The 20,380-nt window shown below is 37.5% G+C and overlaps 1 long non-coding RNA gene across 9 annotated transcripts in view; it reads right to left on the reverse strand.

The window, feature by feature from the left end:
• Nucleotides 1-6,723: 6,723 nt before the first annotated feature.
• Nucleotides 6,724-20,380, reverse strand: part of LOC112759101 (uncharacterized) — a 30,708-nt gene continuing 17,051 nt past the window's right edge. For 7 of the 9 annotated variants that reach the window (XR_003179945.3, XR_011874206.1, XR_011874207.1 and 4 more), the window contains 2 exons: nt 10,002-12,725; nt 6,724-7,385 (listed from right to left, as the gene is read on the reverse strand). This is a non-coding gene — a long non-coding RNA (uncharacterized lncRNA). Of the gene's footprint in view, nt 7,386-9,333; nt 12,726-20,380 lie in introns of those variants that run through there. The other 2 variants (XR_003179950.3, XR_011874205.1) reach the window with 2 other exon arrangements.

Genomic DNA, 20,380 nt, shown 5'->3' on the forward strand with positions numbered 1-20,380 from the left:
CCCCCTCACCACTCACATCCATCTTCTCTTCCCCATAAACCCCACCTACTTTCAAATTCAAAATATTTTCCCTCCCAAACCCAACCCTAAATGGCCAAACCCTAAACCCCTCCCCACTTCTATATAAACCCCTCATTCCTTCTTCTATTTCACATAACACAACCCTCTCTTCTTCCACTTGGCCGAAACCTACTCTCTCTCCCTCTCCTCCATTTTTCTTCTTCTTCTACTTCTTTCTTTCTTCTTTTGCTCGGGGACGAGCAAACATTTTAAGTTTGGTGTGGTAAAAGCATTGCTTTTTGTTTTTCCATAACCATTTATGGCACCTAAGGCCAGAGAAACCTCTAGAAAGAGGAAAGAGAAGGCAATTGCTTTCACCTCTAAGTTATGGGAGATGGAAAGATTCATCTCAAAGGTCCAAAGGGAATGAGTATCCGAAGATCCGACTTGAGATTTAAAGAAGAGGTTGGGAAGTTCTCACCAACCCCATTCAACAACTCGGGATCCTAATGGTTCAAGAGTTCTATGCAAACACATGGATCACAAGGAACCATGTTCAAAGTGTGAACCCGAATCCAAAGCATTGGCTTACCATGGTTCGGGGGAAATACTTAGATTTCAGTCTGAAAAATGTAAGGCTGGCATTCAACATGCCAATGATGGAAGAGAACGCACGCCCCTACACAAGAAGGGTCAACTTTGATCAAAGGTTGGACCAAGTCCTCATAGACATATGTGAGGAAGGAGTTCAATGGAAAATTGACTCAAGAGGCAAGCTGGTTCAACTAAGAAGGCATGACCTCAAACCAGTGGCTAGGGGATGGCTAGAGTTCATTCAACGCTCAATCATTCCTACTAGTAACCGGTCTGAAGTTACTATAGACCGGGCCATCATGATCCATAGTATCATGATTGGAGAGGAGGTGGAAGTTCATGAGATTATACCTCAAGAACTTTACAAGGTGGCTGACAAGTCCTCCACTTGGGTAAGGTTAGCCTTTCCTCACCTCATATGCCACCTCTGCAATTCAGCTAGAATTGACATAGAGGGAGATATCCTTATTGAAGAGGATAAGCCCATCACTAAGAAAAGGATGGAGCAAACAAGAGATCATGGACCGCAACATGAGCATGAGGAGATTCCTCACCATGAAATCCCTGAGATGCTTCAAGGGATGCACTTCCCTCCACAAAACTATTGGGAATAAATCAACACTTCCCTAGGAAAATTAAGTTCCAACATGGGACAACTAAGGGTGGAGCATCAAGAGTACTCCATCATCCTCCATGAAATTAGAGAAGATCAAAGAGCTATGAGGGAGGAGCAAGAAAGACAAGGAAGAGACATAGAGGAGCTCAAGAGCACCATTGGTTCTTCAAGAAGAGGAAGACGCCACCCTCACTAAGGTGGACTCATTCCTTAATCTCCTTGTTTATTTATTTTCCTATTTTTCGATTTTTAAGCATTATGATTATTTATATTTGTGTCTTATTACATGATCATTAGTGTTTAAGTGTCTATGCCTTAAAGTTATGAATATGAATCCATCACCTCTCTTGAATGAAAAATATTTTAATTACAAAAGAATAAGAAGTACATGGTTTCGAATTCATCCTTGAAACTAGTTTAATTATTTTGATGTGGTGGCAACACTTTTTGTTTTCTGAATGAATGCTTGAACAGTGCATATGTCTTTTAAAGTTGTTGTTTATGAATGTTAAATATGTTGGCTCTTGAAAGAATGATGAAAAGGAGACATGTTATTTGATAATTTGAAAAATCATAAAAATAATTCTTGAAGCAAGAAAAAGCAGTGAATACAAAAGCTTGCAGAAAAAAAAGAGAGAAAAGAAAAAAAAATGGCGAAAAAAAGAAGAAAAAGAAAAAGCAAGCAGAAAAAGCCAAAAGCTCTTAAAACCAAAAGGCAAGAGCAAAAAGCCAATAGCCCTTAAAACTAAAAGGCAAGGGTAAATAAAAAGGATACAAGGCTTTGAGCATCAGTGGATAGGAGGGCCTAAAGGAATAAAATCCTGACCTAAGCGGCTAAACCAAGTTGTCCCTAACCATGTGCTTGTGGCGTGAAGGTGTCAAGTGAAAACTTGAGACTGAGCGGTTAAAGTCAAGGTCCAAAGCAAAAAAAGAGAGAGTGTGCTTAAGAACCCTGGACACCTCTAATTAGGGACTTTAGCAAAGCTGAGTCACAATCTGAAAAGGTTCACCCAGTTATGTGTCTGTGGCATTTATGTATCCGGTGGTAATACTGGAAAACAAAGTGCTTAGGGCCACGGCCAAGACTCATAAAGTAGCTGTGTTAAAGAATCAACATACTGAACTAGGAGAATCAATAACACTATCTGAATTCTAAGTTCCTATAGATGCCAATCATTCTGAACCTCAGTGGATAAAGTGAGATGCCAAAACTATTCAAGAGACAAAAAGCTACAAGTCCCGCTCATCTGATTGGAGCTAAGTTTCATTGATATTTTGGAATTTATAGTATATTCTCTTCTTTTTATCCAATTTGATTTTCAGTTGCTTTGGGACAAGCAACAATGTAAGTTTGGTGTTGTGATGAGCGGATAATTGATACGCTTTTTGGCATTGTTTTTACATAGTTTTCAGTATGATTTAGTTAGTTTTTAGTATATTTTTATTAGTTTTTAAATAAAAATCACATTTCTGGACTTTACTATGAGTTTGTGTGTTTTTCTATGATTTCAGGTATTTTCTGGCTAAAATTGAGGGACTTGAGCAAAAATCAGATTCAGAGGTTGAAGAAGGACTACAGATGCTGTTGGATTCTGACCTCCCTGCACTCAAAGTGGATTTTCTGGAACAAAAGAACTCCAAATGGTACGCTCTCAATTGCGTTGGAAAGTAGACATCCAGGGCTTTCCTGCAATATATAATAGTTCATACTTTTCCCGAGTTTAGATGACGTAAACTGGCGTTGAACGGCAGTTCCATGCTGCATTCTGGAGTCAAACTCCAGAAACAGGTTGCAAAGTGGAGTTAAACGCCAGAAACAGGTTACAAACTGGCGTTCAACTACACGAAAGACCTCTACACGTATAAAGCTCAATGCTCAGCCCAAGCACACACCAAGTGGGCCCCGGAAGTGGATTTCTGCATCATTTACTCATTTCTGTAAACCCTAGTAACTAGTTTAGTATAAATAGGACTTTTTACTATTGTATTTACATATTTGGAACATCTTTAGCTTCATCTTTAGAATTTCATGGGGGCTGGCCATTCGGCCATGCCTGGACCATTATCACTTATGTATTTTCAAACAGTAGAGTTTCTACACACCATAGATTAAGGTGTGGAGCTCTGCTGCTCCTCATGAATTAATATAAAGTACTAATGGTTTTCTATTCAATTCAAGCTTATTCCTATTCTAAGATATCTATTCGCACCCAAGAACATGATGAATGTGATGATTATGTGACGCTCATCATCATTCTCACTTATGAACGCGTGCCTGACAAACACTTCCATTCTACATGCAAACAAACTAGAATGAATATCTCTTAGATATTTAATATAGAGGACTGAGTCCGAGATATTAGAAACTTCCATTCTTGAGATCCGAAAAGTCTGAACCTTGTCTGTGGTATTCCGAGTAGGATCTGGGAAGGGATGGCTGTGACGGGCTTCAAACTCACGAGTGCTAGGCGTAGTGACAGACGCAAAAGGATAGTAAATCCTATTCCAGTATGATCGAGAACCGACAGATGATTAGCCATGCAGTGACAGCGCATTGGACCATTTTCACAGAGAGGAAGGGATGTAGCCATTGACAACGATGATGCCCTACATAAAGCTTACCATGGAAAGGAGTAGGAATGATTGGATGAAGACAGCAGGAAAGCAGAGGTTCAGAGGAACGAAAGCATCTCTATACGCTTATCTGAAATTCTCACCAAAGAATTACATAAGTACCTCTATCTTTATTTTGCGTTTTATTTATCTTTTTATTATCAATTCACCATAACCATTTGAATCTGCCTGACTGAGATTTACAAGGTGACCATAGCTTGCTTCAAGCCGACAATCTCTGTGGGATCGACCCTTACTCACGTAAGGTTTATTACTTGGACGACCCAGTGCACTTGCTGGTCAGTTGTGCGAAGTTGTGACAAAGAATTAAGATTATGAACGTGCGTATAAAGTTTTCAGCGCCGTTACCAAGGAATGGAACCGTCACGATTTCTGCGCACCAGAAACAAAGATAAATGCAAATCTCATTAAGGAGTTCTATGCCAATGTAGCCAGAGAAGACAATACCGAGGCTCCTACCTTTAAAAGCTATGTGAGAGGAACAGAGGTAGATTTCAGTCCCAATGCTATAATGAGGACTCTTCATCTTAGATCACAACCCTCTGACAAGCCAAGTTATCAAGCAAGAATAAGTAATGGCCCCGACAATGATGAGCTTGAAGAAATTATGAATGACATGTGTGTTATAGGATCGGATTGGGAAAGGTATTTGGATAAGAGGCCACGGTTCATTAGAAGAGGAGATCTCATCCCGGAAGCCAAAGGATGGTTTGAGCTCGTGAGAAGATCTATCCTTCCAGCCTCAAACAATTCTGAGGTCAACATTGCTCGAGCTACTATACTACATTGCATTATGAGCGGTGGAGACATCAATGTACATGAAATTATAGATGAGGGAATCTAAGAAGCAGCCGAAAAGAGTGATCCGAGTGCTCGGCTTTTGTATCCCAGTACCATCCTGAGACTATGTAAGAAAGCCAAGGTGGTCTTCGAAGACAGCAATCCACATTGGGTAAACCCTGGGAGGTTAGTTACGCTCCAGCGTATAACTTATGTGGCATGCGCCCAACAATAAAGAAGACCTCAAATAAGGAAAAGAACATCACAAGAAGGACCTCACCAAGAAGAACCTCATCAAGAAGAATACCAGCAAGAAGAGTACTATGATCCAACCAATATAAATCTGGTTCACATTCAAGGAGCCATTGAGGACTTGGCAAGGAGATATATGGAAGGACAAGAGCAACAACTACACTTTCAATCCCAACGGATGGATCGTCAGGAAGAACTACTTGCTAACTAGATGAATCAACAAGGAGAGTGGCAGAAACAACAAATGGAGCAGCAACAGGAACACTACTCCCAGCTCACTCAAGCCATCAATCAAGTGACTGAAAGGCAAGAGCGTCAAGATAAACGCCTTCAAGAACTCAACCAACGTCAACTAGCTCAGATGAAAGCATTCAACGAGTTCAGCGTGCTTAATGAAGGACGGCAACTACATAGGGAAGAATTCAACATAAACACTCAAGCCAAGTTGAACTATGTATCTGGGCATATGCATAATATGCACTCTGCAATCCCAAGGTATGATTCAGTCCAAAAAAATCTAACAGAATAAGAGGAAGGAAAGGTGAAACAACAGAAGGAAACATTGAAAAATAAGATGGAAGATGCTGGCTTCTGGAAAAAGTTAGTCGGAAAGTGCAAGGGAAATGGGGGTTCAAGCACTCAAGAAGGACACAAAGAGGACAAACAAGAGAGAGAGCATGGGCAGCCCTATGAGTAAAAGGTGGTGGAGTTCCCTCTTCATTTTATCGTTTTCAAGTCTAAATAAGGAAAATCATGTATGAAATAGAACATGCTTCCATAGTAGCTTAGGAATTTTCAATTCTGTCTTTAGCATTTTCAGTTATTAAGTCTATATGTGCTGGTCCAAGTTACCTATTTTTATTTTCATCCTACTTACTTGTATGCTTGCCCTTTGAATTCAATAAAAGAGAATGTTATGAAAGAAACTAGAGTAGGGTTCATATGGTGAAATAAGTCCTCAAGGTTTGTGGTGGGATAATAGATTAGCTAAGTTGGATCACTGGTGCACGAAATTATGATCATCAACAATGGTGCCAAAGACTTGGAGCTCTCAAATGTGAATCACACTTTGTCACAATTCCGCATAACTAACCAGCAAGTGCACTGGGTCGTCCAAGTAATACCTTACGTGAGTAAGGGTCGATCCCACGGACATTGTCGGCTTGAAGCAAGCTATGGTCATCTTGTAAATCTTAGTTAGGCGGATTCAAATGGTTATGGAGGATTGATAATTAAAGATAAATAAAACATAAAATAAAGATAGAGATAGAGATACTTATGTAATTCATTGGTAGGAATTTCAGATAAGCGTATGAAGATGCTTTGTTCCTCCTGAACCTCTGCTTTTCTATTGCCTTCTTCCAATCATTCATACTCCTTTCCATGGCAAGCTTTATGTTGGGCATCACCGTGGTCAATGGCTACTTCCTGTCCTCTCAGTGAAAATATTCTATGCACGCTGTCACCGCACGGCTAATCATCTGTCGGTTCTCGATCATGTTGGAATAGGATCCATTAATCCTTTTGCGTCTGTCACACGCCCAACACTCGCGAGTTTGAAGCTCGTCACAGTCATCCCTTCCCAGATCCTACTCGGAATACCACAGACAAGGTTTAGACTTTCCGGATCTCAGGAATGACCACCAATAATTCTAGCCTATACCACGAAGGTTCCAATCTTAGATTAGCAACCCAAGAGATACACATTCAAGCTTGTTTGCATGTAGAACGGAAGTGGTTGTTAGGCACGCGTTTATAGGTGAGAATGGTGATGAGTATCACATACTCATCATATTCATCATGTTCTTGTGCACAAATGAATATCTTGGAAAAGAAATAGACTTGAGTTGAATAGAAAAATAATAGTACTTTGCATTAATTCATGAGGAACAGCAGAGCTCCACACCTTAATCTATGGAGTGTAGAGACTCCACCGTTGAAAATACATAAGAACAAAAAGGTCTAGGCATGGCCGTGAGGCCAGCCCCCAAACGTGAAAAGGTCTATCCAAAGTATAAGACTTATCAAAGATGAAAATACAATAGTAAAAGGTCCTATTTATAGAGAACTAGTAGCCTAGGGTTTATAGAAATAAGTAATTAATGCAGAAATCTTCTTCCGGGCCCACTTAGTGTGTGCTTGGGCTGAGCATTGAAGCTTCCATGTGTAGAGACTTTTCTTGGAGTTAAACGCCAGCTTTTGTGCTAGTTTGGGCGTTTAACTCCAGCTTTTGTGCCAGTTTTGGCGTTTTGATGCTAGAATTCTTAAGCTGACTTGGAACGCCTGTTTGGGCCATCAAATCTTGGGCAAAGTATGAACTATTATATATTTCTGGAAAGCCCAGGATGTCTACTTTCCAACGCAATTGAGAGCGTGCCAATTGGGCTTCTGTAGCTCTAGAAAATCCACTTCGAGTGCAGGGAGGTCAGAATCCAACAGCATCTGCAGTCCTTTTTCAGCCTCTGAATCAGATTTTTGCTCAGGTCCCTCAATTTCAGCCAGAAAATACCTAAAATCACAAAAAAACACACAAACTCATAGTAATATCCAGAAATGTGATTTTTAAATAAAAACTAATAAAAACATAATAAAAACTAACTAAAACATACTAAAAACATACTAAAAATAATGCCAAAAAGCGTATAAATTATTCGCTCATCAATCACCTATAAGGTATGAGGGCACTCATGTGTATTGAATTACATGCTTGAAACACATCCTGTGAGACTAGCCAAACAACAAGATCCTAATAAGAAAAAGAGAAAGAACAATAAGAGTTTGAAAAAGAAAGAAAAATAATAAGAAATAAGGCTAGGCACCAAGGGTTTGAATACTGAGGCATATGTCTGTGGTGCTCCTGTGCAAAGGATATGCTTGGATGACTAAGCTCTCAGGGGTGCCTTATCACTTGGTAACTTGGGTTAACTAACCCAGGATTATCAGCTGAAAGTCCACTATCAAGAGCAACTTTTGCTACAGAACATTTAGTAACCCAAAGAGGTGCTGGACACCAAGGCCTCAAAGAAAGAAAATAACAAACCATGTGCCTGTGGTGTGCATGTATGGGGGAGAGAGACTTGAGGGAGTAAGTCCTTAGGGGTGTTTCAACACCTAGCACCTTGAACCAACTGGTTCGGGAATGTTGGCTGAAAGATTACTTTAAAGAGTTGCCCCCTCACAAAGAACTTAGCCTAAGGATACAATAAACCCTGAGAAAAAAAAGGGAGGATCAAAGAATAAGGATCTCATAGGATACAATCAAGCAAGTATTCAAGAGCATGATAAGGACCTGGAAACCAGTAAAGGAATGAAGCTAAGTTGCTATGCATGAAACCCCATAAACCAAGAGCTTTACTTCTATAATAAGAACTTGTTCCTCTCGTTCTTTCATTCATCATTCTGATATTTCAGTACTTGCTTAGGGACAAGCAAGCTTTAAGTTTGGTGTTGTGATTCCAGGACATTTTGGCCAGTTTCACTGACCTTTTCTTTACTGTTTTAGGGTAGTTTCATGTATTTTCTTAGTAAATAAGCAAGTTTTGGGTAGAAATACACTTACATCTTGTTTCAAGCAAACATTGTGAACTTTACATGATTTCATGAGAATTATGCATGAATTGAATGACAAAATTGGATAATGCATGATCTCATGACTTGGAATAGACCTTTGATGCACTTTATTTGCTTGATTTCAGGACAAAGGAAGCAAGGAAGAGCCACGTTAGTAGCCACGTTAGTCTAATTAACGTGACCACTAATGTGGAATGGGCATAAGCTTATGGCGTTAATGAAAAAAGTGTTTGCCAATAACGCCTTCGAAAGCCATCATAGCCCACGTTAGTTGCCACGTTAGTTACATTAACGTGGGAGCTAACGTGGAAAGAAAAGAGGAGCTCCAACGTTAGTGGTAAAAGTGAACACCACTAACGTTCCAAAAGGCCATACATAAGCCACGTTAAGAGCCACGTTAATCTAATTAACGTGAACTCTAACGTGGGAGGAGGAAGAAATTGCCAACGTTAGTGACACTCACTTTTGTCTCTAACGTTGGACTAGGCCAACATTGCCCACGTTAGTGGTCACGTTAAGACCACTAATGTGAAGGGTAACGTGGAGCAAAGAGTGACAGGCCAACGTTAGTGACACTCACCTTTGTCACTAACGTTGGAGATGGCAATTACCACCACGTTAGTGGCCACGTTAATCTAATTAACGTGAACTCTAACGTGGGAAGGAGGGGCGTTTGGAGTGTTAGTGACAAAGGGAGCTTTTGGGCATTTTGGGAGAACTACACTCTGTATATTTTACTTTCTCTATAATTTCTAGTTAATTGAACAATGCATTCTTCTTTATCTTCTTCCATTTCCAGAGCTATGAACAACTAAACCCTTTTTCATCGGGTTAGGGAGCTCTGTTGTAATTTGATGGATCAATAATAGTTTTCATTATTCTTCTTCTTTCTTTTCTCTTGATTTTACTAGAAGGCTTTCAATCTTTATCCAATTGGGTAGTTGTCTTGGAAAAGAAGCTATTCATACTTGGATCTCTTCGGAACTTTGGAAGAGGAATGAAAAGATCATGCTAGAAATGCTTTCTCATGTTGGACCAAATTGGGGTTTGGATGGATATAGTGACATATAATCCTACCAACACTTTGATTTGGGAATACATGTGGTATAATCAGTGACCATACTTTATCTCTTCTCCTGAGCAATTAGACCAAGGAATTGGCTATTGATCAAGATTTGAGAGATTGAATTATCAAGGAATTGGAATCCAATCACTTAAGATTGCCAAGGAGATCAATGAATACATTGATTGAGGAAGAGATGAGAATGAACTTGATCTGGAGAATACAACATCTCCTGAGCCCAATGAATCCCCCATTTCTGATCTTACCCATTCTCTTTACTTTCTGCCATTTACTTTTATGTTCATTTCTCCAAACCCCCGTTTAAGATTCTGTAATTTACTTTTCGTCATTTACATTCTGCCATTTACTTCCAGCAATTACACTTTCTGTTATTTACTTTTCCGCCATTTACTTTTCTACAAATCTCAACTCAATTTCTGCTTAGCTCAACTAGAACATTCCTCTGATTAAAGTTGCTTGACCAATCAATACCTGTGGGATTCGACCTCACTCTATTGTGAGTTTTTACTTGATGACAACTCGGTATACTTGCCAAAGGGAAATTTGTTGAGAGACAAGTTTCCGTGCATCATACGCGTCGCTCGTGCTTTTTGCTTGGCGCGCGTTCGCGTTGTCTATGCGTGCGCGTCACTGCTATTTCTTCAAAAACTCCATTTTGTGCGTTCCTTCCATTTTTGCATGTTTCCTTTCTGTCCTCTAAGCCATTCCTACCCTATAAAGCCTGGAAATACTTAACACACAGATCATGGCATCGAATGGTAATAAAGGATAATTAAAATTAATATTTTTAAAGCATAGGAAACATGTTTTCACATATATCATAAAATAAGGAAGGAATAGTAAAACCATGCAATTCATATGAATAAGTGGGTGAAGAATTGATAAAAACACTCAATTGAGCATAAGATGAATCATAAAATAGGGGTTTATCACTGCTCTCAAGTATCTAATGTCTAAACAGGATTCAAAGCCAAGGCTTATTAGGTGGGTGCTGCTGCTACAAGAATTCGACATTGAAGTGAGATATAGGAAGGGGAGTGAGAATCAAGTAGTAGATCATTTATCAAGAGTGCCACAAGAAGCCAATCAAGATATACCACATCAAGTGAATGAAAAATTCCCTGATGAGCACCTTTTCCAAGTTCAGCAAGCACCTTGGTTAGCTGACATAGCAAACTACAAAGTGGGAAGGAAGATACCTCAAGAATTTTTCAAGCAACAAGTGAAAAAGCTACTCAATGAAGCAAGGAAGTTTTTGTGTGATGAACCTTTCTTATTCAAAAGATGCTCTGATAGAATGATTAGGAGGTGTGTGCCTGAAAATGAAATGAAAGATATATTGTGGCATTGTCATGGTTCAGCCTATGGTGGACACTTTGGACCAGAGAGAACAGCTGCTAAAATAATGCAGAGTGGATTTTATTGGCCAACCATCTTCAAGGATGCCAGAGAGTTTGTTCACCAATGTAATGAATGCCAAAGAGCTGGAGGATTGACAAGAAGGAATGAGATGCCTCAAAATTTCATTCTTGAAGTGGAGCTATTTGATCTTTGGGGCATTGATTTCATGGGGCCTTTTCCTCCTTTCTACTCTTTCAAATACATTTTGGTCGCAGTGGAGTATGTCTTAAAGTGGGTGGAAGCAACAGCCACAACCACATGTGATGCACAAATTGTTCTTCAATTCCTAAAGAAGCACATTTTCACTAGATATGGAGTGCCTAAGGGACTTGTCAGTGATGGTGGTGGTCATTTTTGCAACAAGCAGATGGAGAAACTCCTTCACAAATATGGAGTGATTCATAAAGTAGCCATACTATACCAACCTCAGACCAATGGCCAGGCCGAACTTGCAAATAGGGAATTGAAGAGGATTTTAGAGAAGACTGTGGGAGCCACCAGAAAAGATTGGACCAGAAAGCTAGAAGATGCACTTTGGGCATACAGAACATCATTCAAAACTCCTATTGGAAAATCCCCTTTTTAGCTGCTATATGGCAAATCTTGTCACCTCCCTGTAGAGCTTGAGCATAAAGCTTTTTGGGCCACTAAACTCCTCAAACTTGATTCCCAGGCAGCAGGGGAGAAGAGACTACTGCAACTAAATGAGTTGGATGAGTTTAGGCTAGAAGCTTATAAAAATGCTAAGATATACAAGGAAAAGGCCAAGAGGTGGCATGACAAGAAGATCTCAAAGAAGGAGTTCAAACCAGGATAGCAAGTACTCCTATATAACTCCAGACTCAAAGTTTTCCCTGGCAAGCTCAAATCCAAATGGACTGGTCCTTACTTGGTGACAAAGGTTCTCCCTTATGGAAGCCTTGAACTGTTAGACGAAGCAACAAAAAGCTATTTCACAGCAAATGGGCACAGGGCAAAGCCTTACTTGGGAGGTCAATGGGACAAAGAAAAAGAGGTTCAGAACCTGAGCTGAGCAGGAATGAAGAATGTCAAGCTAATGACAATAAAGAAGTGCTTGTTGGGAGGCAACCCAACCTGAGGTAGTTTTCTTTTCATAGTTATTTCAATAGAAAGGTTGAGTAGTTTTGTATGTATTGTAAGGAGCTAAGTTTGGTGTTGTACACCAAAACAATTTAAGGGAGAATGAAGGATGCTAAGTTTGGTGTTCCACCAAAATCTCATTTGAAAACACATTTTCACCTTCTGCATAAAGGGTTGCTAGCTCCAAGCAATCAGAGAAACTACTTAACCATTGTCTGTTTTCTAGTTTTTAGTTATATTACCTTTAGCAAAGACAGAAGGGTTTCACATATGGTTAACTTGATACATAAGAAACATTGGCAAGAGACTAAGTTTGGTGTTCACACACCAAAGTAAGTTCAAAATGCCCACAAATAAGTCATGTTAGCTAACCATTTGCTTAAGGGCTTGAGAAACAAGCAACTTTTGAGGATTATGCAGGAAAACATTCAACCTGTGGAGGGAGTCTGCATCATTGTCCAAAGAAAGTACAATAAAGAGAAATAATAATGACAGAAGAAAAAGCTGAGAGACATTCCCAACAGGTTGTATTGACACTTAATCCTTGTTGCTTTGAAGTATTTTAATTTGGAAATTCCTATATGTCTTGCTGAAGTATTCAATTAAGTGCAAGTAGAGATGTTTGCTAAGAATGCTAGCCTGCATATTGTGCTTGTCATCCATCACTAGCTTGAATTTTGTTTTGTTTCCCTTCTGCAAAAATAAAAGAGAAATGTTTGAAACAAGAAAGTGATTGACCAATGTTGTAGAAATTAGAATGAGAATTCAGTGGTGGTAGTTATTTGATTTAATGGTTAGCTCAAATAACAAAAGCTGCATAATAACATGTTCTTTGAAGTGTGAATTAGTTTGCTGCTATAAAGTCTGTTAATTAATGAAATTCCCTTGAGAATGAAGCAAAACAAAAAGGAAAAGAAAGAGAAAAGCCAAGAATTGGCAAAGAAAGAAACAATAAGGCTAGACACCAATAGCTTGGACCCTAGGACATATGCCTGTGGTATTTTTGTACTGGAATATGCTTGGACAAGTAGGTTCTGAGGAGTATTTTGAAACTTGGCCACTTAGATCAACTGATCTGGGATTGCCAACTGAAAGTCCACCATCAAGAGCAACCTAGTTACAAAGCATTTAGTAATCCAAAGAGATACTGGGCATCAATGTTCCTAGAAAGAAATTGTGAGCCATGTATCTTTGGTGAAGAAATGTTGAGCAAAATTGAGCCAAAAGACTGCTGCAACATTTGCCACCAAGCCTCCATTAAGAAATAAGCTTTCTAAAGCAAAATAAAGAAAGAAAAAGCTAGCAAGGGATCAATCAAAAGCAAGGCATTATAGCAGCAACTCTAATGAACCTTTAAGGAAACATTTCTTATTTGTCAGCAAGTAATAAATGAGCTATCATTGTCTGCATAAAACTCCATGAACCAAGTTCAATTATCTGCTAAATAAGGACATGCATACTTCTCTATGTCATTTCATTTTCTCTTATGTTTAGTGCTTGCTTGGGGACAAGTAAGGTTTAAGTTTGGTGTTGTGATGACAAGTCATCTTATGCTAGCTTTTCAAGCATTTTTCACTTGTTTCATTAGGTTTTATGCACTTTCTTGCATTGTAAGTAAGTAATTTGGAGTGGATTTACATGGTTTTGTTGAATCAATCAACCATCCTTTAATTGACACTAAATCATAAGGTTTAAGCTAGAATTAGTTGGTTTTTGAATGATTTATTAAACCTTGTGAATTTGGTGATGCTTTGATTGGTTGTTTTGATTACTTGTAAATAAAGAAATGGTGGAAAAAGGAATTTTTGGCACGCTTTTGAAGTTAAAGCACGCTTTAGACCTTAGGCCACGCTTTGGAAAGCGTGACCTAAGGAAACAAAAGCGTGGCATATCAAGCAAGGCCAAGGGAGCAAAGCATAGCGCTAAGTTGGTGCATTTAACTGAGCGCCCAAGGAAGCAAGCAAAATGAGGAGCGCTCAGTTAACTTATTTCACTTTATCGTGCATCAACCAAAAGAAAAAAAGGTGCAAAATCAAGGAGTGATGCCACCAAGTTTCAAAACCAAGCACATGAGGCATAAGAGGAAGCGCTACTCCACAAAAGAAATTGGCAAAAGGAGCTAGCCAAGGTTCGAACCCATGCTGGCAAGGAAGGAGCACTACAACTTTTTGCAAAGAAAATGCACAAAATGGATTTAGCAGGGTTCGAAGTGGGAGTCCTCTCCACAAGCAAAGGGCGCTGAGTTAACTTCTTTCACTGAGTGCCATACATTGCAAGATTTGCTCCAAAAATTGGCTTAGCAAGGATTCGAAAAGGGAGTTTCTCCCCAAAACAAAAGGGCGCTGAGTTAAGAGTTCTAACTGAGTGCTATGAAGGCACACAAAGAAGCTTGGCACGAGACAAAACAAGCCTGGAACAAGACATGGGGCACTCAGTTACCTTACTTAACTGAGCGCTTCCCTGGAGCCATGCACGAGACGAACCTGGGCCAAGGATTGAGTGCTCCGTTGGTGAAGCTAACCGAGCGGTTCCCTGGAGGTGCACAATGGTTCCAATTTTAATTCAAAAGCCAATTTGGATCCAATTCTTCACCAACTTGAAAAGTCCACTCCAAATTCTGAAGATCAAAGATAGAAAGGGTATAAATAGGACTTAGTTTGATTTAGAGAGGACCTTTACTTTCACTTTTGAACTTTCTTTTATTTTTAGTGTTATTTTTAGCTCACTTTTACATTTTAGCTTGGAATTGGGATTGAGAGCTGAGTTCTCTCCTCTTTGTTCTTACTTTTGCATTACTTACTTTTGGTTTCTGAATTTTGGATTGAGATTGAAGGAATTCTGTTTCAATCTTTGATCTATAATTCCTCTTTGTTTTCTTCTGCATAATTCTAAGGATTGGGAATTTGATTGAGCTTTATGTCTTCATTTTCATTTCTTCTGCAAATCTTGCTATCTGTTCTTGGAATTTGAATTGAGATTGAAGAGCTTCACTGATTCTAAGTTTGAGAATCATCTTTTACCTCTCTTCTCAATTGTTCTAAGAATTGGATCTAAGTTTTCTTTACTGTTCCATTTACATTTCTTCTACAAATTGTTTTCTGCTTGATCAAGAAAGGAATTGAGATCTAGACCTATTTTCTAGTCTCATTGAGCCCCTAAGATCTTGAATTTCTTTCCTAGCTTTTACAATTGAGCTGAGTTTACTTTCTGTCTTATTCTTCAAGAAACTTTCCATTTCTATTTAGATCTACTGCACTTACTTCATCTTCTTTACTTTCTATTATTAAATTATGCATCCCAGCACCCCACATCCCTTTACTATTCAAACAATATACATTTCTTTCACTCTAAGCTTCAGCTATTTACATTTCTTGCAATTTAAGTTTCAGTCATTTACATTACTTGCACTTTAAGTTTCAAGCAATTTAATCTTCTGCACTTTAGTTTTCTGTCAATTCTCCCTCTCCCTTTTAGTTTCATGCAATTTAGCTTCTGTTGGTTACAATTCACTCAAATCATCAACTGTTTGCTTAACTAAACTAATCACCTAACTAAAATTGCTCAATCCATCAATCCCTGTGGGATCGACCTCACTCATGTGAGTAATTACTACTTGATGCGACCCGGTACACTTGCCGGTGAGTTTAGGTGTTGGAATTTCATTTCCAACCCATCATGTATATGGTCAAGTGAGCTTGAAATTTGAATCTTTGATTAACCTAAGCTCTCACCAAACACATATGACAACCTATACAATTCTAATACAATACCTAACTACCCATGATTTCCACTTTTTTCACATACTCATGCATTCTCTTTAATTCACATTCCATATGCATTATTATTGTTACTTTACTTTGGGGCATTTTTGTCCTCTTTTTATTGCATTTTTTTCTATATATTTTTGTTTCTTTTATTTTTTCTATTTTTTCTACATTTTTTTCACACATTTTTTTTCAAAAGTATATACAAACGTATCAATGCATGTGGTTTTACATATTTAATGCATAAGCATGTACCCAATTCCCATAAATCTTCAACAAAAATACAAAATACAATTTTATCTCAACCAATGTCCCAAATTTCCTATACCCAAATGATACACACCCTCACTAGCCTAAGCTAATCAAAGATCCAAATTAAGGGCGTTTATTGTTTTTCACTTAGGGGTAATGATGTGCTACAATTAAGAACAAAAGGGATTAAATAGGCTCAAAATTGGCTAACAATGGTTGATGAAAGGTAGGCTATTTGGGTAAGTGAGCTAAATGAAATGATGGCCTCAATCATATAAATGCATGTATACATGGAACAATAGACATATAGAATCAAACAAATCAAAGATTACAATCATAGAAAGACAATAATGCACACAAGAATGAAAATAAGTGGTTATATGATGTAACCACACAATTAGGCTCAAAACTCATATACTTGTGTTCTTAGCTCAAAAACCATGTTCCAAAATATATTCTTCAAGCAAGTTCAACACAAAAAATTTTCAAATTGGTAGGGTGCTCTAAAAACAGTTTCTTGGAAAAGAAATCATCACCCTAACCAAGTGGTCCTAACATAAAAAGAAATGATAGAATATATACAAATTATAACTAACATGCAACCTATCATGAAATGCAACAACTAACTAACAAATAAATTAAGAAAAAAAATTTGGTGTTGAGAAAGGAAGTTGTTACTGATGAGCGGATAATTTATACGCTTTTTGGCATTGTTTTTAGTATGTTTTTAGTATGATTTAGTTAGTTTTTATTATATTTTTATTGTTTTTAAATAAAAATCATATTTCTGGACTTTACTATGAGTTTGTGTATTTTTCTGTAATTTCAGGTATTTTCTGGCTGAAATTGAGGGAGTTGAGCAAAAATCTGATTCAGGCTGAAAAAGGACTGCAGATGCTGTTGGATTCTGACCTCCTTACACTCGAAATGGATTTTCTGGAGCTACAGGAGTCCAAATGGCACGCTCTCAATTGAGTTGGAAAGTAGACATCTAGGGCTTTCCAGCAATATCTAATAGTCCATACTTTGCTCAAGGATACACGACGTAAACTGGCGTTCAACGCCAGTTCCATGTTGCAGTCTGGCGTCAAACGCCAGAAACAGGTTACAAATTGGAGTTGAACGCCAGAAACAGGTTACAACCTGGCGTTCAACTCCAGAAACAGCCTAGGCACATGAGAAGCTTAAGTCTCAGCCCCAGCACACACCAAGTGGGCCCCAGAAGTGGATTTCTGCACCAATTATCTTAGTTTATTCATTTTCTGTAAACCTAGGTTACTAGTTTAGTATTTAAACAACTTTTAGAGATTTATTTTGCACCTCATGACATTTTTAGATCTGAACTTTGTACTCTTTGATGGCATGAGTCTCTAAACTTCATTGTTGGGGGTGAGGAGCTCTGCTGTGTCTCAATGAATTAATGCAAGTATTTCTATTTTCCATTCAAACACGCTTGTTTCTATCTAAGATGTTCATTCGCACTTCAATATGATGAATGTGATGATCCGTGACACTCATCACCATTCTCAATCTATGAACGCGTGCCTGACAACCACTCCCGTTCTACCTTCGATTGAATGAATATCTCTTGGATTCCTTAATCAGAATCTTCGTGGTATAAGCTAGAATCCATTGGCAGCATTCTTGAGAATCCGGAAAGTCTAAACCTTGTCTGTGGTATTTCGAGTAGGATTCAGGGATTGAATGACTGTGACGAGCTTCAAACTCACAAAGGTTGGGCGTAGTGACTGATGCAAAAGGACCAACGGATCCTATTCCAGCATGAGTGAGAACCGACAGATGATTAGCCGGGCGGTGACAGCACACCTGGACCATTTTCACTGAGAGGACGGATGGTAGCCATTGACAACGGTGATCCACCAACATACAGCTTGCCATAGGAGGACCTTGCGTGCGTGAAGAAGAAGACAGGGGAAAAGCAGAGATTCAGAAGACAAAGCATCTCCAAAACTCCAACATATTCTCCATTACTGCAGAACAAGTATTTATTTCATGCTCTTTTATTTCTCGCAATTCAAACTGATAAATATAATTGATATCCTGACTAAGAGTTACAAGATAACCATAGATTGCTTCAAGCCAACAATCTCCGTGGGATTCGACCCTTACTCACGTAAGGTATTACTTGGACGACCCAGTGCACTTGCTGGTTAGTTGTGCGAATTTGTGAGAAATAGTAATATTGACATTGACATACACAATTTCGTGCACCAAGTTTTTGGCGCCGTTGCCGGGGATTGTTCGAGTTTGGACAACTAACGGTTTATTTTGTTGCTTAGATTAGGAAAAATTTTTCTTTTTGGTTTAGAGTCTTCTATTATTGTTTTTGTGGTTAAAATTTTAAAAATACTTATTTTCTCTTTTTAATTTTTTTGACAATTTTTATAAATTAATAAGTGAGTTTTTCTGTTTGAGTCTAGTTTCATGTTTTAAGTTTGGTGTCAATTGCATGTTTTTTATTTTCCTTTAAATTTTTGAAATTTGTGTTCTTTGTTCTTTCTTCATCTTCAAGTTGTTCTTGTTTATTTTCCTTGTTTGATCTTTAGTTTTTCTTGTTTTGTGATTTTTCTTGTTTTTCTTGTGCATTTTCGAATTATTAGTATCTAAAAAAAATCTTTATTTATTAAATATCTTATTAAAACAGGTTAAATTTATAGCTCAATTAGTTAGAGCGTTGTGCTTATGTTCTTGGTAATTGGCTATCTTCTTTTTAAAAAACTTTTTCAAAAATAATTTTTCTTTGAATAAATCTTGTGCCAAACTTTAAGTTTGGTTTTTTCTTGTTGATTTTTCTGTAGTTTTCGAAAATTTTATTTTGGTTTTCTAAAAATTTTAAGTTTGGTGTTCTATCTTCATGTTCTTGTTGTTCTTGTGAGTCTTTAAAGTGTTCTTGAGTCTTCCTTGTGTTTTGATCTTAAAATTTTTAAGTTTGGTGTTCCTTGGTGTTTCCCTCCAAAATTTTCGAAAATAAGGAGCATTAGATCTAAAAATTTTAAGTTTTGTGTCTTTTTATTGTTTTTCTCTTTCCTCATTGAATTCAAAAATATCTTTTTCCTTTATTTTAATTGATTTTTCAAATTTTCCTTTTAAAAATTCAGATTTTATTTTAAATTTTTTTATTTTATTTTATTTTAGTTTTAAAATTTCAAAATTCAAATCTTTTTCAAAAAAAAATCATATCTTTTTCAAAACTTATCTCATCTTATCTCAAATTTCAAATTTCAACTTCCAAAATTCAAAATTCAAAATTCAAAATTTCAAATTTCAAATTTTAAATTTCAAAATTAATTTTCAAATTTAAAATTTAAATTTCAACACTTTTTTATTTAAATTCCTTATCTTCTCTTACCTAGCTTATCTTATCTTTTCTAATCTCAAATCTTAAAATCAAATCTTTTTCATATCTTTTCTTTTTTTTATTTTATTTTATTTTCTTACAAGTATCTTTAAATTTAAGACATTTCTTTTTCAAAACTTCATAACCAATTTCTCTCTCTTCATTTTTTCGAAAATCCTCACCCACATCTTTTTCTAATATTTTTAATTAATTAATTTAGTTTTCAATTTTTTTTATTTATTTTTCTTTAAATTTTTGAAATTATAGTTAATTTTTCATTTATTTTATTTTATTTTAATTTCAGTTTTCAAAAAAAAAATAAAAAAATAAATAAAAATAAAAATATATTCTATTTGCTATTCATATCAATTCCCTTTTCTCCATCATGGATCTAAGTGGAATTGAACAGTCCAGAAGGACTCTGGGGTCATATGCTAACCCCACTACTGCTTCATATGGGAGTAGTATCTGTATACCCTCCATTGGAGTCAGTAGCTTTGAGTTGAATCCTCAGCTCATTATCATGGTGCAGCAAAGTTGCTAGTATTTCGGTCTTACTCAGAAAGAACCTACAGAGTTTCTGGCACAGTTTTTACAGATTGCTGACACAGTACATGATAAAGAAGTAGATCAGGATGTCTACAGATTATTACTCTTTCCATTTGCTGTAAAAGATCAAGCTAAGAGGTGGCTAAATAACCAACCTAAGGCTAGCATAAGGACATGGAAACAGCTGTCAGAAAGATTCCTGAATCAATACTTCCCTCCAAAACGGATGACACAGCTAAGGCTAGACATCCAAGGCTTTAAACAAGGAGATAATGAATCTCTTTATGATGCCTGGGAGAGATACAGAGAGATGCTAAGAAAATGCCCCTCTGAAATGTTTTCAGAGTGGGTTCAGTTAGACATCTTCTATTCTGGGCTTGCAGAGAAAGCTCAAATTTCTCTAGATCACTCAGCTGGTGGATCTA

Source organism: Arachis hypogaea, chromosome 16, assembly GCF_003086295.3.
Source record: "Arachis hypogaea cultivar Tifrunner chromosome 16, arahy.Tifrunner.gnm2.J5K5, whole genome shotgun sequence".
In the NCBI taxonomy this organism is placed as follows: Eukaryota; Viridiplantae; Streptophyta; class Magnoliopsida; order Fabales; family Fabaceae; genus Arachis; species Arachis hypogaea.